Below are 17,404 nucleotides of genomic sequence, written 5' to 3'. Positions count from 1 at the left end.
GACCAGGTACTCATAATGTCCCCTGGGGGTGTTGAAGGCCGTCTTCCATTCCTCTCCATCCTTGGTGCAGACCAGATTATAAGCGTTCCAGAGATCCAGCTTGCTAAACATGGTTGCCTCCTGCAGAAATTCAAAAGCAGAAGATTTGAGTGGAAGGGGGTTTCTGTTCTTCACCGTTATATGTTCAGACCACGGTAGTCGATGCAGTGTCTCAGTGACATGTCCTTCTTCCCCACAAGGAAGAAGCCTGCTCCGGCTGACAACAGCCTGGTCCGAGGACTTGAGGTTGGTACCGTCAAGGAAGGTGGAGACAATGCTGGTGGCCGTGGAAGACCTTGTGAATGATTGGTAAGCGTCCTCTCTCGCCTCCGCTCCAGCAGGCATTTGTCGACAAAGATGATCATGGCAATGACAGTGTTCAGATGATGATAACATCAGATGGCCCGTTACAAAAGGCGTCGGCCAGCGATTTCAATTGCTCTCTGCTCCCAGGGTTACCCTGGACCAGGTTAAAAAGTCCATGAGCAGCCTCAAGGCCAGGTGTAGCGTGGCCTACCCTACAGACACTGTCAGAGAAGGCTGTCACTGAAGAGCAGAGGTCCGACTGCTTCTGCCACTCTGCGGTGCCACAATCCCAAGCCCGTCCCGAGGGCTGGGTGAGCATAAAAGCGTTAAAACGTTCCTCATGGTGTGCAGAGGATTCCTGCCAAGCCCTTACAATGGCGTTGAGTTGTTGTTTGTGTTGGTATAGAGCACTAGCCTGTGCCGCTATCTCATGTCTGAGAGTCTTTGAGTCAGCTGGGTTCATTTCTAGCCAGATTTTACTATTACACTTATTGAATCAGAACAGTTGTGAACCCACATGCACGACAACAAACCGATCAGGTAAAAATTCAAAGTCCACAAGGTTTTTCCAGAAAAAAGGCAGGGGTCAAAACCAGGAGATCAGTCTTAGAAGGCAAACTTATCCGGCAGGGAACAGACAGAGAATCAGGATCCAGGGAAACAGGTGGAGAAATCAGGAAATCAGGCAGAGGTTCGGACGGCGGGGACAGAAATCGGGGGTAGTGCGGGAAAGCTCAGCATAATGCAAAAGACAATCAGACAGGAAACAAAGGAAAATAGACCGGTATTAAAACTGTGTAATAAGGGAATGAGCTGCAGGTGGGGGATACCAGGTGACGGGAAGGGGCTGACTGCAAGAAAAAAATGGAGTGGGCGGATCGGAAATGACATGGGGGTTCGTGACATGGCTGTGGTGGTGGTATTGTGATTTAAGCAGCCACACCTGTCTTGGGTCTAGTTAATTGGGCTGTGCTGGGAGGCTGTGCACCTGTTGCTCATCAGCGCAATCAATGAGCATGGGTTAAATCACCCATCCCCACACACACAGGGGATGGAGCCTTTGTCATGACAATGTTCCATCTGCTCCCGGCTTGTTACATCTTGCCACTCTTTTCAATAAAATGGTTTGTCTTCAACATCATCGCCTGTATCTCTGTGTCGAAGAGCCCAGGAAAAGCCACTTGGGTGGTGTGTGGCGGTGGAACTGCCACGATGGCATGAGGAAAAAAAACGATGAAAGTAAAACATGAAAACAAATGAGTGAACTGAATGAAACAAAATACTGGGAGATCAGGGAGGATTCATGACATACAGGATTTAGTAAAGCATCTTTTTAAAGCATGTTTTTCAGTCTGTCCCCTTAAAGTGACTTGGATTTTCACATCTATCACATCTACGCTGCATCTGTCCATCATACATCACTCTTTCTTTCTGTCCATCATCCAACATCATCTCTCTTTCCCTTTTGACCACTTTTAAAGCTCCACATGCAGATCGGCTTAGGCTGTGCGCAGCGAGCTGTTTGACACAGGCCCCTGGGGAGGTAATGCTCTGTTTATCTGTTTGGAACGATGCAGGAGCAAACCAAACCAAACCGCCGCCACCTGTCCCGTCACATCTTGCAACTTGACTTATAATCACACCTGTCACCTTTGACCTCTGCAGGGTCATCACAATGGCACTTGGACAGCCAAATAAGCTTGTTACACAAGTTTAAGCCCCACTGCGGCGTGAACTCTCGCATAGTCAACAGTAGCTATAAACAAGGAGGAATCCTATTATCCTAAGAATATAGATGAAGCCGTTTTATCTTTAACGTTGAGTAACAATAAGTGGATTTCACAGGGTGACATGCTGGTTAACAATATATATATATATATATTTATATATATATATATATATATTTTTTTTTTTTTTTTTTTTTTTTTTTTTGTGTGTTTGTTTGTTAATGATTATAATGGAAACCTTTTATACGAAGCAAGTAGCTGGATTATTTCATTTCTCAAAGTGGGAACCAAGAAGGTAATTAAAGTTAAAAGCATTAAGCACTTATAAGATTCCGTGGACGTGCATTCGACACCACACAGATCTGTAGGTCTGCATCATGTTATTGCCACTTGCTTCAGCTAAAAAACAAAACAAAAAGGAGAAGTTAGATAGATTAAATTTATAGTTTTGAATGACATAGTAGGACGGCAGAAGAGTCAAGATCTCCAAGACGCCAACAAAGACACAACAGCTGCCCTCACACATATTTCAGCATGACCAAATTAGCCCGGAGGCTAAAAGCAGACAAAGTGAGCATCAATAAGTCACTGGGTCTCACGAGTCGAGCAACAAGCATCCATATTTTCTGCAATTCCAAGTCATTAAGCCCTAACTGCTCATCTTGTCCGCCCCCCGATCCACATTATTATTCAGCCAACACTGAGACGACACGGAGCCCTCGAACAATCATAGCAGATGATGTCGACTTGCACATCTTGAACTGTTTATGTGGCCTTCCAGACAGTGGGAGAGCGGCCGATTGGCAATATCTTAAATTCACATGAGAAGCACTTTAATTGTCAAAAGCATCTGGCGTGCATGGATGACTCTCTGCGATATTGTCTTGGAGACATGAATGAATATTGCATTACTTTGCGGTAGTTTGACGCGTGACAAAGAAACGGTCAACGGGACCCGATGACACTCAGAAAGGATAGTGCAGGACTGAAATAATCGTTCACGTCGCACAATCTATTGTATTCCCATAATGGACACAACAAATAAAACTTTGATTGAAAAGAGAAGAATGTGGAATCAAGCGGAGGGAGCAGCGATGTGAGATCATCTGTCCAAACAGGTGGCTTTCAGAGCACCCAGGAGGTGCTTAAAGCAGATAATCCCAGATTAGGGTTGACAAGTCATTTCCCATTGTAATCCCCGCTGCATCTCTGTCGACTTACAATGAGCTTTGTTCCCCACTCCGGCAGATTCCTGGAAGGTTTGTTACCATGAAATAGCTGCATTATTCACAAGGATGCCACTTTCTGGCGCTCAAACAACAACACAGGGGTCATTATGTATTAAAGGAACTTCGAAAAAACCCACCCTGATGGTTCCAACAACCAGCCGGTGCTCCCTCTTCTATCGTCTGGTACAGTCCTGATTGGAAGATATGCTCATCAACTAAAAGTGTGATTTTCTTTATTGCGTTGTTCTTCAGGCTATGTCTGTGCAGGAGGACTGCACGTTTATGACTTTTACGGCGAATGTAGAAGCAGCACCTCAAGTAGCAAGAACGCAACTTTTAGCACGGTTCACTTTACAGCGAGTTCGACCCCATAGTCCTGCCAGTGTTAGCGGTGCGTTCTGCTATATCAGCGTTGCAGTTGGGTACAGAACATTAATTCTGCGTCGTAGGAGTAAATGATAGGGATTGAAGGACAGAGATTAAACTCACTCGCCTCCGAGGAGCAGAATAAAGGAGTCAATTTGCAAAGGTTGTCCCCAGTGACTCGAATTTGTTGAAAATACACAAGAAAAAATGTCCCTGAAAACGCTTTTTTTTTTTTTTTTTTTAAACGACCACTCCTGGGCCCATTTGAGCCCCTGGAGTTAATCTCAATAAAGACATTGAGAAACAATTCCACCCCTTTGTCCTTGGACTCTTCAAAGGAGACCTGTCTCAATGCTTAACCATTTTTAGTAATTTAACGAAACTGAATTTGTACACACCATGGTATGCTTGCAGTAGAACCGGATGGTGGAAGAGCTGTGGTGGTGGTGGTGGTGGTTGGGGGAGGGGGTGGGGGGTTGGGGAAAATGGAATGGGGGGCAGGTGCTGATCTAGCAGAGTAAGAGGTTTGCAGCCATGGGGCCGTGGAAAACTTTCCCTGTCTTCTCCTGGAGCATTTGTTGGTGTGTGTGTGCGTGTGTGTGTGTGTTTGTTTGTGTGTGTGTGTGTGTGTGTGTGTGTGTGTGTGTGTGTGAGTGTGTGTGTGTGTGTGTGTGTGTGTTGGAGGGTAAGGGAGTCGTCCCCTGGCATGTTGAGCTGTCACAGTCCATACTAATCCTTTCTGTGACGAATCTCGTGCTTCAACACATGCCACAAGTTGTAGTCTTATGCGTGCGTGTGTGTGTGTGTGTGTGTGTGTCTGTGAATACAGTATGTGTACACTGTGCACAGGCACGTACTTAAGTATGTATGTATGTTATGGGAAAAAAGAGCCGATGATTAGAAACACTTCTCCGCCGTAAGTGATTTGATAAGACGCTTTAGTCCGACACACACACTGGGGCCGCAGCTGGTTCGGGGGCGGAGCGGACACCGGTTTCGAGTCCCCAGCTCCGTCCTGCCGCGGAAATCCAGGCGTGGAAAGCGAATCCGCAACACTAAGGCCGCTGCTTGGTAACTCGCACTTCCTGCACGGACACGGATTTTGAAAGGGAACAGACGGGCGTCGGCAACCAGAGCAACGCACGCACGCAGAACACAGTGTGATCCGTAAACAAACATCAAGGCCTCTATTAAACACATTTAATACCAAATACCATTTAATACCGAAAGGTTAACGCTGTGTTCACACCCCCAATGTGCACGCCCCGCTCCGTGTTGAGTGGCCATCAACCTGCCCTCAGTCCTCCAGCTACTGCGGGTGAAATCCCCCAACAGGCTTAAAACTCGCCGCGCACAATAATGTTTTCTATGGTTTACGGTTCACGCTCTGTGACCCGCGCGCTTCCTTGTCCAGCTGCTCCGATCGCCGCGGCTTTCGTCCGCCATTATATCAGGGGAACCGTGTATGGGAACTGAAGAACAATTTCACGCTTGTTGTTTGCTTTTTATTTCTATCTTTTTTTTTTTTGCTTTTTCCGGCATTCCACCGGAGAACGCTCTCTCTCCCTCTCGGCCCGTTCTGCCTTTTTTTTTTTTTTTTTTTTTAATTCCCCCCGGTTCTCTCTTTTATTTCCTCGATTTGTCTTCTTCCCGTACTCCGTGGATCTCTCTCTTCCTCCGTCGCGACACCCCCCCCCCCACTGTGCGTCCGTTTATTTTTCCCAGCCTTCCTCCGTCCGCCCCCCTCTCCCTCTCCTCCCCTTCCTCCCGCTCACGCTGAGCGCCGCGGCTCGGAGCCTGTTAATCACGCGTACGGGCTTCATTATAGATATGCTTGATTTATAAACGTCCACGGCTTGTCCTTTCACTCCCTCTGCCACAGTACGAGCTAAATACAAGACACGGGCGTATTTATGCGACATGCTGTTTTTCCGCACGAGCGCTCGTATGTCGGCGGACGTCAAGTTATTGAACACGGAACCCGGGGGTTTAAAGGACGATTGGACTTTCTTTTTTTTTGCCTTTTCCCTCAGCAGGTTGCGATTGCCTATCTAAACGTACGTCTTATTAAAAACAACGGCGTCTATTATCAGCCAGGCGATCCAGTGGCTGGACGTCGGCCAGGCGGCTCTCAGGCCCTCGTCCAAAGGCTTCGACAAAAACAATCTTGGAGCCGCTTGCCCCGCCCGGACACGCTCTCGATATTTGGCCCGTGCTGATATCAGGTGTCCCACGCCGCTATGAGACGCACTGACACATTGTTCCTTAAGTCGATCTGATCGCGTCCGTCATACCGGCGTATCAGCCTCTGCCAGTGTGGTAAATAAGAGGCTGAGATTAGGCGGCGCACACTCTCTTTCATGTGCGAGAGCAATTGATAAAAATCAAACGTGTTCAGAGGACCAAAATAAGGACACGCGCTACAATGAGACCGCCAATGCGCGAAAACACCGACTTCGGTGGGAATTACAACTTCATTTCCGAAACGAAAGCTTTGGAAATAGTGACACCGGGATGCGTCGGCCCCTTCTTTTTTTCAACCCCCGTTTCTCATCGGCAGCCGACCCGAGCGATCAGAATGAATCGATCCCTCCGCCGAGGTTTTAGAAAAAAAAAGACAAAAAGCGTTTTCCTTTACCTTCCTTCTTTTCTCTTTCTCGTTCTTTCTCTTGACCCGCGGCGACTCACTAACCGGACCAGATCGCTCCACTTCCAGGGCGCATTAAGAATAGTGCTGGATCACACACAGCTAAGACAGGTGAGCTTTAAATTGTTGGGGTCTAAGTATATCAAGCGTAAGGCCGTTAAGAAGAGAGAGAGGCGAACCGATGACAGAAAAGAAAGGGAACATTTTGGGCTGTTATTTACTGAGACCAGCGTATAGCAGAATGTACATACGACACACACACACACACACACACACACACACACACACACACACACACACACACACACTCTGGCTCACCCCTCAGACGGCTGCTAATTGACACTGACAGAGAACAAAGGAGTGGATTAGAGGATTGAGAGTGCGACACACAGTTGTAGGTCGGGAAGGGGTTACGGACCAAACGGTGCTCATGGGAGGAAGGGCAGGTGTCACCAGAGCACACATGGTCCCACGGCTCCAATCCCGGGTTCGTGCCCGGCTGTCGCCTCCCCCCCCAAGCCTGAGCTCCTCGACGGTGCCTTTCGGAAACGCCCCGGCGCTCCCCCGGCGGGGTCAGTATGTGACTTTGAGGCGGTCTAAGAGAGACGGGGCTGCTCAACTGGCGGCCCGGGGGCTGAAATGTGGCCCGCGTGTCAATCGAGACCGTAGAGTTCGCTTTTAAGAGGATGGGACGGCAGAATCTCTACTTCATCGCAAAAAATTGCACCAAAGGCTCCAAATTAAACATAGTCAAAACAAAATGTGGTCCAATAAAAAGAGGCAGTTTTCTGCTTTCGTCCCGCCCACTGTCGCCTCAACCAATCACATTTGGCTCACTCGCTTTCGCTCAAACAACTGTAGGTTATCTGGCTTGTAAACACTTAACTTTGAAAAGAATAAGTTGCACAAGATTTTTTTTTGTTCTTAGCTGGATTAATGTGACAAATACCCGATGGCTGAAAGCAATTAAAAAACAATAACAAAACATAATGGCGATGCAGAAGCAGGATGAAACAATATGGACTAATAATAACCAACAAATATAATTAGGGTAGAATTAAAGTAGAGTAGAGCTTCAGTAAGACCTTACATTTTTGGGCGAATCTTCTTTTTTTTTGTTGTTTGACAAGAAGCCGCACCGTTTCAAAAAAAAAAAAGAAAAAAATCAGGTTGATTTGTAGGAACCTTGATCTGGTAAAAAGGTGACGAAAATGAAAAATTAATTAAAAGTAAATACTCAAACGCTAAAACCAACAAATTACCACTGGAGAGGCCTTTGTCTGGTTTTAACATTTGTGATTAAGTGCTGCTTAATTATTTCATTTCAGTCCTTGCTTGCATTATTTTGTATAATTGGATGAGGCCATTAATGGCGATTCAGATTCGGAAACACCAGTGCTTTTTTTCCTCTCTTTGAATATTACATTGCGTCACTTTGTGAGCTTTATGTTTAAGGTTTTTTTTTGTTTTTTTTCCCCTCTCCTACAGCTCTCTTGTGTGAATGCTTCATTAGAGTGTGACCATAATTTTCAGCAGCACAGTTCCCTGTGAAGCTAAACAAGAGGGATGTGAACCCTCCGCGCCGGCTTCAAAAGGGGCTCATTGGATTTGGTTCGGGCACGCTTTGTTAGAAGCTGCCACAAATCTAATCAAGGAATGGATCTCAATTATTCCAGAATGTACTTAGACTATCAGATGGCTGGAGATTGAGGGGGCCGGCCGCTATAAGGACGCAATGAGCAGCCATTAAGGTCAATTAATTTTGGCTGACGGCAGCTTTAAAGTAAGGCGCAGGGTTTTTTTTGTTTCTTTTTCTTTCCCATCGTAATGAGAACAGTGTAATAATGAGCAGGCAAGTGTTGAGAGTTGTTTGCTAGCCAGCAGCATCAGGGTCAGCGAAGAGTAACGCCGCGCTCACACCATCACGGCTGCCTTGAACTTCTTGGGGAAAAGATTCTTCGCACTTCCCCTCGAGTGGGACTAAAATGCATTCTTTCGGGGAATGCGTTTCAACAGCGCTTCAGCTCGGGAGGCCTGACAAATTCAACAACATTTTTCAAACGGAGGGACTGTTGCTACACCAAAACAAAGGAAAATAAAATGCAAAAGGACCGTCACATTCTTTAATTAACTTTTATCAATTCGTTTAAAGAGAAAAAAGCTTACATTGAACCGACACATTTCTCGATAATATTCGCGCAGGTTTAATCTTCTAAAATGCAAGCAGATTCTACAGTCAGGTTGGGGGTACTTAAAGTTCCACCAGTATTTCTGAAATCAAAGCAACGTCCGTTCATTGCTAACCTTCACATTTATTCAAAGGGCCGGTCTGCATTAATACAGTATGTGGGACACGTTTATCGCACGGTAACCGCCAGTTAAATAAGTCTGATTTAAAGCATAACCTCCAAGAGGACTCAAGGCTTCGGCATTCACGTACTGTTTATATGTTTTGTTCGGGAAGAGCCCTCCAGCCGGAAGGTAAAGGAGCGTTAATTTGGAGAAATGTTCTGGATTTGAGGACCAGGTGCTGGGGGTCGTGGACCAAAGAGCACAACAGCTGAGTTTGACACTGAACTCTGGCCCCCGGCGACCCCTGACAGTTTAAAACAGGAAGCAATTTACCCTGAATGGTGTCCTGTCTGGTGGCATTCCTCACCAGGAGGACTTCAGATACCAGCTGTTGCCACGGAGATGAGAAAGTCGGATGTCACGTTACCGGAAATAGGGTAGGCAATACCGAGACCAGTGAAATTCCACGATTCTCGACGCCCGGTCGGACACCTTGGATGAACATTACGCAAAAAGAGAACTTTAGCAAGGCTTTGAAGCCACATCTGTCCCCAAAAAGCTTCCTCAGCCAGCAGGGGACAGAGGTTTCCCTGGCCGGCTCTCAGCTGCAAGCCTCTCTGGAGCAGGATTAAGGATCGGGGTGCCGCTCCAGCGGGATCACCGCAGCCACCGCAGCCACCTCCGCGGAGCTCCTCCATGAGCAAAGAGTTAGAGAGAAAAGTGAACATCCTGCGCTGGAGCACTCCGCCCTCGCCCCGTCCAGCTCCTAATCTGCCCCCTCATCTCGCCTGTGCATTACCTCACCAGAGGAGGATCTGCCGAAAGCCGCAGCGGTCACAGAACAGACAAAAGCGCTCATCTCCAGGAAGCCGCTGCCGCTGCCTGTGGTTTAGCAACGAGGAGAAAAGAGGGAAAAAGTGACTCAGCCCCAAGGCTCCTTTCTTCTCCCCGCCGACTTAAGGATAAACGGAGGGATATGCGGGGTGGGGGTGGGTGGGGGCGTGTGTAGGGGGGTAATATTTAGAGCAGGCCCCATTTCAAGGGCAATAGAATAGAGAAAGTGTTGTATGAGCCTGGGTGGTGCGAGGGTAGGTCCATGCTGTCGCTGGCAGCGGGCCCCGCGCTGGGGATTTGTGTGCAAGTGAGGGGGAACAGCCGCTGCCCCCGGCCCGGCCAAGGAGCACCGCAAGCCTCCTCAAAGCAGAACCAGATGGGCCTCCGACGAGATGTTGACCGAGCGCGAGCGCGACACAACACAGGAGGCGGCGGCGCGCGCGAGGACCCGGCGACGCAATCGATAAGCGGCGAGCGTCCGTCTGCTCGATGCGGTTTTTTTTTTGTTTCGTTTTGTTTTTATACAGAGACGACAGCATTAGGTTGAACACAGCCATAATATATCGCTTAGATTTAGCTCCTTTAACCGCCCCTTCGCCCCTTAATGGGTAAAAATGAGGTCCTTACCGCACACTTGTAGGGTATTTAGGTTCGCTTTGAATCTGTGCGGTTATTTATAATCAGATCACTTGACCACATGTCCCAGCCGAAAGTCACAAAAAGACGTGACGGGGCGGCGCGCACGTCATGATCCGGCACTGAGAAACTCCTAACCCAGGAAACAGCACTAAATTCTGTTAGACACTGTCCATTACTGGAACTGATTGCTCTAATATTGTAATACAGCCCCGTTCACATAGAAAGATGGGGTAAAAAGGCAAAGGGCATAACGAGACTTTGTTTGGGTTTTGGGGCAAGCCAAACGGGTAACCTCAGTGGGTTCATTACCTCGTTAGCTTGTTAATTTACCACAAATCCTGTGCTTTCCAGCTCAGCTCATCAGATCTGTTTCTGAATAGGCCTACTGACGGTCCACATTTTGAAAATGGAATTCGATGGCGTACGAGGATGTCATCACCCCCCCCAAAAAAAATCACTATGCACCGTGAAACGAGATGGACTGTTATAAGCTTGTTCGGTTAAAATGAAATGCACTTCCAAGACAATTTATGCTCGCATGCGGCTCATCGGTGGACGGTCCCCGCTTGACAAAAATAAACCTGAGCACTGCTGCGATCGGGGCCATCGGATGTTGAGGTTGAGTCGACCAAAAACGTACGAATCCGCCGCTCAAACAAGACGGGAAGCGAGAGACTTGCCAGCCATAACAACACCACTTCAAACCATCATTTCAGATCCACTAACACGGCTGATTATTTTTCACCGGCCATGCCACCTTCAAGGCGTGTGCTATGATGGAGTTAAGCCGCTTTTGAATCTCTCCTGGTCTCTAATAGCTCAAACTAGGGCTGGCCCGTAAATGGACAAAATCTTACGATCACCTCACGATAATATCACGTATATGATGACATCACAATATTTTCTGACCAGTACCTCAATATCGATATTTTGACTTTACTGTCATTTGGCCTAAAGACAACATTTAACTATGTCACAGTATTAAAACAGCCAAAAGCACTGACGATATCGAGTCTCATGCCACGGTATCGATATTATAAGGACATAGTGCCCCGCCCTGCGTCCTACACGTTAATGGCTGTTTGGCTTCATCTGGATGTGACTCACTCACAGCTTCGGTTTTCAGTTGAAAGGCCCCGTTCTGTTTATCTTTCTTTATTTACCAGACATCATGAGCATCGGGGCACTGAAAGTGTTTTCTGTAAGTGACAGAGTTATGGAAAAATGTCATGGGCAACTCACCTTTTTATTTACGGAATTACTTGATCAAATTTTGATAAATTTTTACCGACTGATTTACAGTTTTTACAAACAGTTGGCCACCCTGAGAATACACCATAAATTGCTGCTGTCACGACAGAATCAGAACCCTGTTAAGGCCATAATTTCGTTAGAAGAGGCCACTTTTGTCATCTTACCGCCATATAATTCAATTAGAGAGGCAATTGCACGTTGAAAGAGAAAATGAGATTTTAAGTCTTGAACTTGATAAAGTTAAGGGGGTGGAGGATTGAAGAAGTTACAAGCTGGTCTAAGTGGTCAATTTTTTCCAATCATTCCACAATTCCTGGCTTGAAACGCAGGGCAGTGGAAAATCCTTGGAGCGCCACCATAAATGACTTCAACGGTTCCTTCAGTGTTTTCACTGTAAACAGCGGCCTGAACCGCAAACTCTCCGAATTCTACATTATGGACTTCAAGATTTCTACACTACGGCCACGGACAGAACTATGTGACCGGAGTTAGGTGTGACACAGGGAGGATTTGCGGAGCCGACGGCGCAGACCGAGCCTTTGAAACTAAACCCCATGAACAAACAGCAGGACGGGGATTAGCACCACCCGCAAAACACTGAAGCTCTGTCCACGGCGAGGGCAGAGCGCCACGGCGAAGCCAGTCGTCCACTTGTTGACCTGGCAATGACACGACAAGGTCCCTGAAGGGGGCTCCTAATAAGTATTCTTAAACGAGAGGATTAGCCAGATGGTCAGATCACTCTTTTCTCCCCACTTCGCCCATCTGTACGTTTGATTTATCCGCCGCTTCTGCCGCGTCCGCTGGCGGCCGGCCGCGCCGGCCTCGCTTAATTTGGGCTAGTGTTACCGACAGCGCTCTTTGACTCCAGATATGATCTTTATTGCGCGCGGAGAGAAAGTCCATTAAACGGCGTACTGTAGGTCCCAGCAGTGAAAGGTTCCTGGAGCGTTGCCTGCTCCCGTCTTTAGAAAGAGCCCCCTTTCTTCAGCCAAGTGAAAGCTGCCATTGAAGGGGCGCAGGGCAGAATGCTAACCAGAGTGGAGGTCCGCATGGCTGCGAGAGAATCAAATCAAAGGCGGCCTCTGTGCGCGCCAGGGCGAGGGGGAGAGGCCTCGGACAAGCTCGGAGTCAACTGCAGTTTTGTTAACCTGGAACCTGACAACTCGCCGACACTGGACGTTGTGTGCCCCCGCCGCCTCCGCGAACATTGCGGCGGCCGAAAGGTTTCTCCGTGACCCCAGAAGACTTTTGAGGCGCGTGTCTCAAAAAGCGCCTCGCTCGAGGCGCCCCGCGCCAAGTCTCTTCATCTAACATTTGGCCGCCGCTTTCATCCAAAACCGCCAGGGTTCGTGTCACGGCTGGGGTTCAACCCCCGGCCTCTAACATCCCCGAGCCAGAAGATCTGCAGCGAAGGTGAGAGAAATGGTTTGTAGCCAAGAGTCACACTCACGGGAACGATAGACTTCAACGACACCCTCTTCTTACTTGTGGATCAGTGTAGAATTCATGAACGTCACCTGAGGAAGACAGCAACAGATACAAGATCGATCAGGACAGAAATGCAACTTATTCTGTTCTGGTTCTGCACTGCTTCAAGGTGCAATATTTATTATTACCGATGGATATAAAAAGTATTGCGGTTTCGATATCGGAATAAAACACTGGTCATTCCTTCATCTTGAATGAACTTTTTTTTAAATGATAGTGCCCTAACCATCTGCATAAGGTAGGTGAAAATTCCAAAATCATTACATTCAGATTTGACCCAGAAAGAAAAAAAAAACAAACACTTTAAGAGTGAGCGAGTCAACAGCGCCGACAGGACGCACACGTCTTGTAGTTGTCGTTCTGCACCTTCATCACACAAAATAAGGCACGCGCGCACGCACGCACGCACGCACACTCACACTCACACATGCACGCACGCAGGAACACACATACATACACACACAAGACAAAACCAATGGCAAATAATGTACACTAACACACACACACACACACACACACACACACACACACACACCCACACACATACACACACGTCCATTTACCATCCACTACTGAGAACTTCAAATCCGCACTATAGTAACCATGTTGCCGTTTGAGGAACTTGAGGGTAACAAGCTATATGATGAAGTTCCCTAAATAGGCCTCAAATTGAATCTGAGGCTTTTCTTAATTGAAAGCGGAGGCTAAATAATTAAGGAGGAAAAAAACAGTTTAGGGGGAGTGAGAGATTGTGTTCACACAGACAAATATTGCCTTGTATTAGATTGCACTTTATTGATTCCCTCGGGGGAAATTCAGTAATGTACAACATGCAAGCCATGCTGGAAGGACATACACACACACACACACACACACACACACACACACACACACACACACACACACACACACATGCGCACACGCAATCACAGACACGCAGACACACACACACACACACACACACACCACGGCTGCATCTTTGTAGCGTTGCTCATCACCCCCGTGTCTTAACACTGCATTTAAACTGTACAAAGAACGCAACACAAACATGCCTTTGATTCTACAATTTGAGGCTAATTGAGAACAATGAAGAAGAAAGCACACACAAGGCATATGATCTTTTATTCATGTATTTAATCAGCCAAATGATCCTCTTTTGGAAACCCGACACATCTCTCTCTCTCTCTCTCTCTCTCTCTCTCAGGGCACAATTAAGGGAATTTCTCGCATGAACAACTCAAAGGCTCTTACAAAAAGCATTTTTTTTAAATAGTAATACAAACACTTGGCAGAAAAAAGCACTTCTAAGAAAAGTCCACATACACACTTCTGTCAGAATGGACTTTGGGGCAGGGACATAAATCAATAATACTTTCCGCGGTGTTTCAGTGATATTGTGTTTTCACAAAATGAAGATATTTTCATGATAATATGGTAGACAATTCTGTAGGCTAAAGCCAAATTATCATCTGTAGTCCCCTACCATATGTTACATGGCCTCCCTAAAAACACTAAAAAGTATAAGTTAGAGTAAGTAATTGTTAAAAATGCAAACTCTAATATAAGATTATTAATTCCTACTCAGATATTGTGATATACAGTGCAATGACATTAGGTAAGATGTTGCAATAAATAATAATAATAATAAAAATAATAAAAAAATAAAAAAATAAAATAATAATGAATCCCTCTGTACCGCACTCCTCTAAATGACTCTTTGCTTTTAATTAAAATTGTTCTTCTTTTAGAAAAAAAAAATTATAATAATTAAAAAAAAAAGCTGCATCACCCGACAAGCATTGACAGGATTCACCGGCACCTTTTGGGCCTGGGTTGGAATCCCCGCGGTGCCCTTCACACTCCCAGCTCCCGCCGGCCCGTCCCGACATGTTCCAGCTATCTGCAGAACCAGTTATTCTCTCGCTTTCCTCTCCTCCTTTTCTTCACTCTGCCCCCCCCCACCCCCGCCGCCCGCCAATCATCTGCAGATGTCCACGCTGATACTTGGGGCATGCTGGGTAATCAGGGAGAGAGGGAGAGAGAGAGAGAGAGAGAGAGAGAGAGAGAGAGAGAGACAGCTGGTCGCCCGGCCAACGAGGCTGACGTGATGTTTAAACTCCACCCTGGTCTGTCTTCACTACACCCTGCTACTGTCCAAACCAGCACTCCCTGATTCTCTCTCATTACTCCTCCTCGCTTTCTAGTTCAGCGAGTGGACTTTGTCATGAACAAGAGGCCATTACAGACCATGTTCCTGCCGCTTATCTTCCAAAATACACTCCTGACTTCAGGATGGACTACTACCATTTATTATTGATCACAACTTGACAATATACATACCTCTACATGCAGTTGCACATGTCTGGGTTCTAACGGGGAATTTGCGAATAGACTCATGCAGCTCTGATGACATGAAATTTTAGATTGAGGATTATTCATTTCTCCAAAGTGAGAACACGCACGATGGCGTTTCACACGACAGAGAAGCAACACACACACACACACACAAACACACACACACACACACACACACACACACACACACACACACACACACACGGCCCTAAACTGGAGGTGGATGCACCACATCACTGGGTTACTGAAGACTGGAGGCCATCCAGCTACTGTCAGCCACAGCTGTCCAGACTGAACACACACGCGCGCACACGCACGCACGCACACACACATTCACCCCGGAGACACAATCACAGTTGAAATACAAGTGCACGTGCACCGCGGTTCTGTTTCATTTCATATCAATGAGAATGAATGGGCGGATTTATTTTTTTTACTATATTTTGCTGTTTCTTCTGCGTGTCACACAAGCAAAGGTTAAGTTGTATAATAGAAACACACACACACACACACACACACACACACACACACACGCACAATAAGTGTTTTGCTATTTTTCTTGACCTTTCTTTCTTGCCCATTTACTCAAGCTCTTAGGGTTAGTGCGTCCAGGCTCTATCCTGCTCTGGGCGCTGCTGCCACAGGAGCAGTGTATCGGTATCAAGCCGTCCCAGGCTTCTACTGACAGCTGGAGGAAATAACAGATATCTTTTTGGCCCCCTGTCCAACAGCTGGAAAGGGGTTTTTTTTTTTTTTTTTGCACTTGACCTGACATTCAAATGCACCTGTCTGGAAAGGAATCCTCGAGCTATAAAACAAAAGGTTAGTGGCTTGTCTTGCACAAATGAAGCAGAGAAATTTTAGCTTTCGGGACGGAAAAGAGAGAGACAGATCACAGATCTGGCACACCACGGGGTGGACACAATATAGTCGGTGCACCGCCTGCACCTGCACAGTGAATGCATGCATTCACGCACCAAAATATGCAGGGTCTCCAAATGCTGCCTCCTCACAGCTGTCAATGCCACAGACACATCGAAGGGGAAGAACAATGGAACTCTATGAGACAGCGGCACTCTCAACATGAGGCGCTGAGCTGTGCTGCCATGTCCGCACCGCGGGGAACTGGGTATGGTTCCAACTAATCATATGGGCAATTAAACCAGAATGGGGTTCGGTTGACCCATAAATGATGAGTTTATAGCTCACATCGACTCTCAAGGGCCCGGTTGCTGGCATTGTTACTACCCTTTATTGTAATAATTCTTTATCTATTTCCCGGACAGAAATTGTGTTTTGACGGCCAGTCAACGCTGAGGCTTTTCAGATAACGTTTCATTGTCTTCACCGGGCCGCTCTTTGTTGTGATTCGCTCTTCGGAAGTCGCAGTCTCCTGGGTTTTCGTACCTGAAATCCCTCTGGTTTGACACGGTTCGGCGCGGAGACCGCACCTTGTCAGATATGAGTGTGGGTGGGCAAACCGCGACACACAACACATCTTAATGGGTGGACCTGGGGAAGGGGATGTTTGCATGGGTGAAAAGCTTTTGTGCTCCGCTCACAAAAGACCTGGTCGAACATTACAGAGGATTAGGTGACAACATGTATTCTCTCCCAAGTCGGCGTTAACATGAAATATTGCTTAAGTGAAGGGTGGGGAGGGGGATTGCTGGGGCAAGCGCCGGCACATAAGTCTCCACCTCACCCCTCAGCTCGCTCGCCTAAGTAGGAGATTACATTATGCGGCGCGCCATTGTCCCGCGTCTTCAAGACAAAGCCTGTTCCACTGTGCAAACACTGCGCCATGCAAAGGTTGTAAAAACAAGAGGTGAATGTCAAAGGCGGATTTGAATAGGATCTCTCCCTTCTTTTGTCGGGTCGCTGAGGTATGCACAAACACACCGCTGCGTGACAGGGGAAGAAGGGAGGTCCTTGTGAGGGGCAGGAGCCGGGGGAAAAAAACCCCGAAAAAAAAACAAAAACCAGAGCGTCTTCTCATGAAAAGACGAATAACGTGAGAAGCAGCCAGCCTGACTGCTCGCCCTCAAGCAGAAATACCTTCGAAAGCCTCTGGAATAAAGACCCTTAGCAACAAACAGCCGGCTTTGAAATGAGGATACTGGATGGTCTGGTATTTAGCGGGATTGTCACCCTCAACTGGAAGCTGCTTTTCCCCCCCGTGCGACCGTGTCTGCCAAAACTGTCCACCAGCAGAACACAGGCAC

At 47.1% G+C, this 17,404-nt stretch overlaps 1 protein-coding gene across 3 annotated transcripts in view; it reads right to left on the bottom strand.

Moving 5' to 3' along the window:
- The window catches only part of LOC307231372 (transcription factor SOX-6-like), a 103,440-nt gene that overhangs the window by 74,382 nt on the left and 11,654 nt on the right, over positions 1 to 17,404 (bottom strand). For 2 of the 3 annotated variants that reach the window (XM_080002047.1, XM_080002049.1), the window contains exon 2: positions 12,787 to 12,853. The exons of the other annotated variant lie outside the window; for it this stretch is intronic. The gene's annotated coding sequence lies outside the window, so the exon portion shown is untranslated. The remainder of the gene's footprint in view (positions 1 to 12,786; positions 12,854 to 17,404) is intronic. 3 annotated transcript variants of the gene reach the window in all.

The sequence above is a fragment of the Zeus faber genome (assembly GCF_960531495.2).
Source record: "Zeus faber genome assembly, chromosome: 6".
Taxonomy (NCBI): Eukaryota; Metazoa; Chordata; class Actinopteri; order Zeiformes; family Zeidae; genus Zeus; species Zeus faber.
The sequence above is the reverse complement of the archived record's forward strand: the minus strand, read 5'-3'. Positions and strand labels throughout refer to the sequence as shown.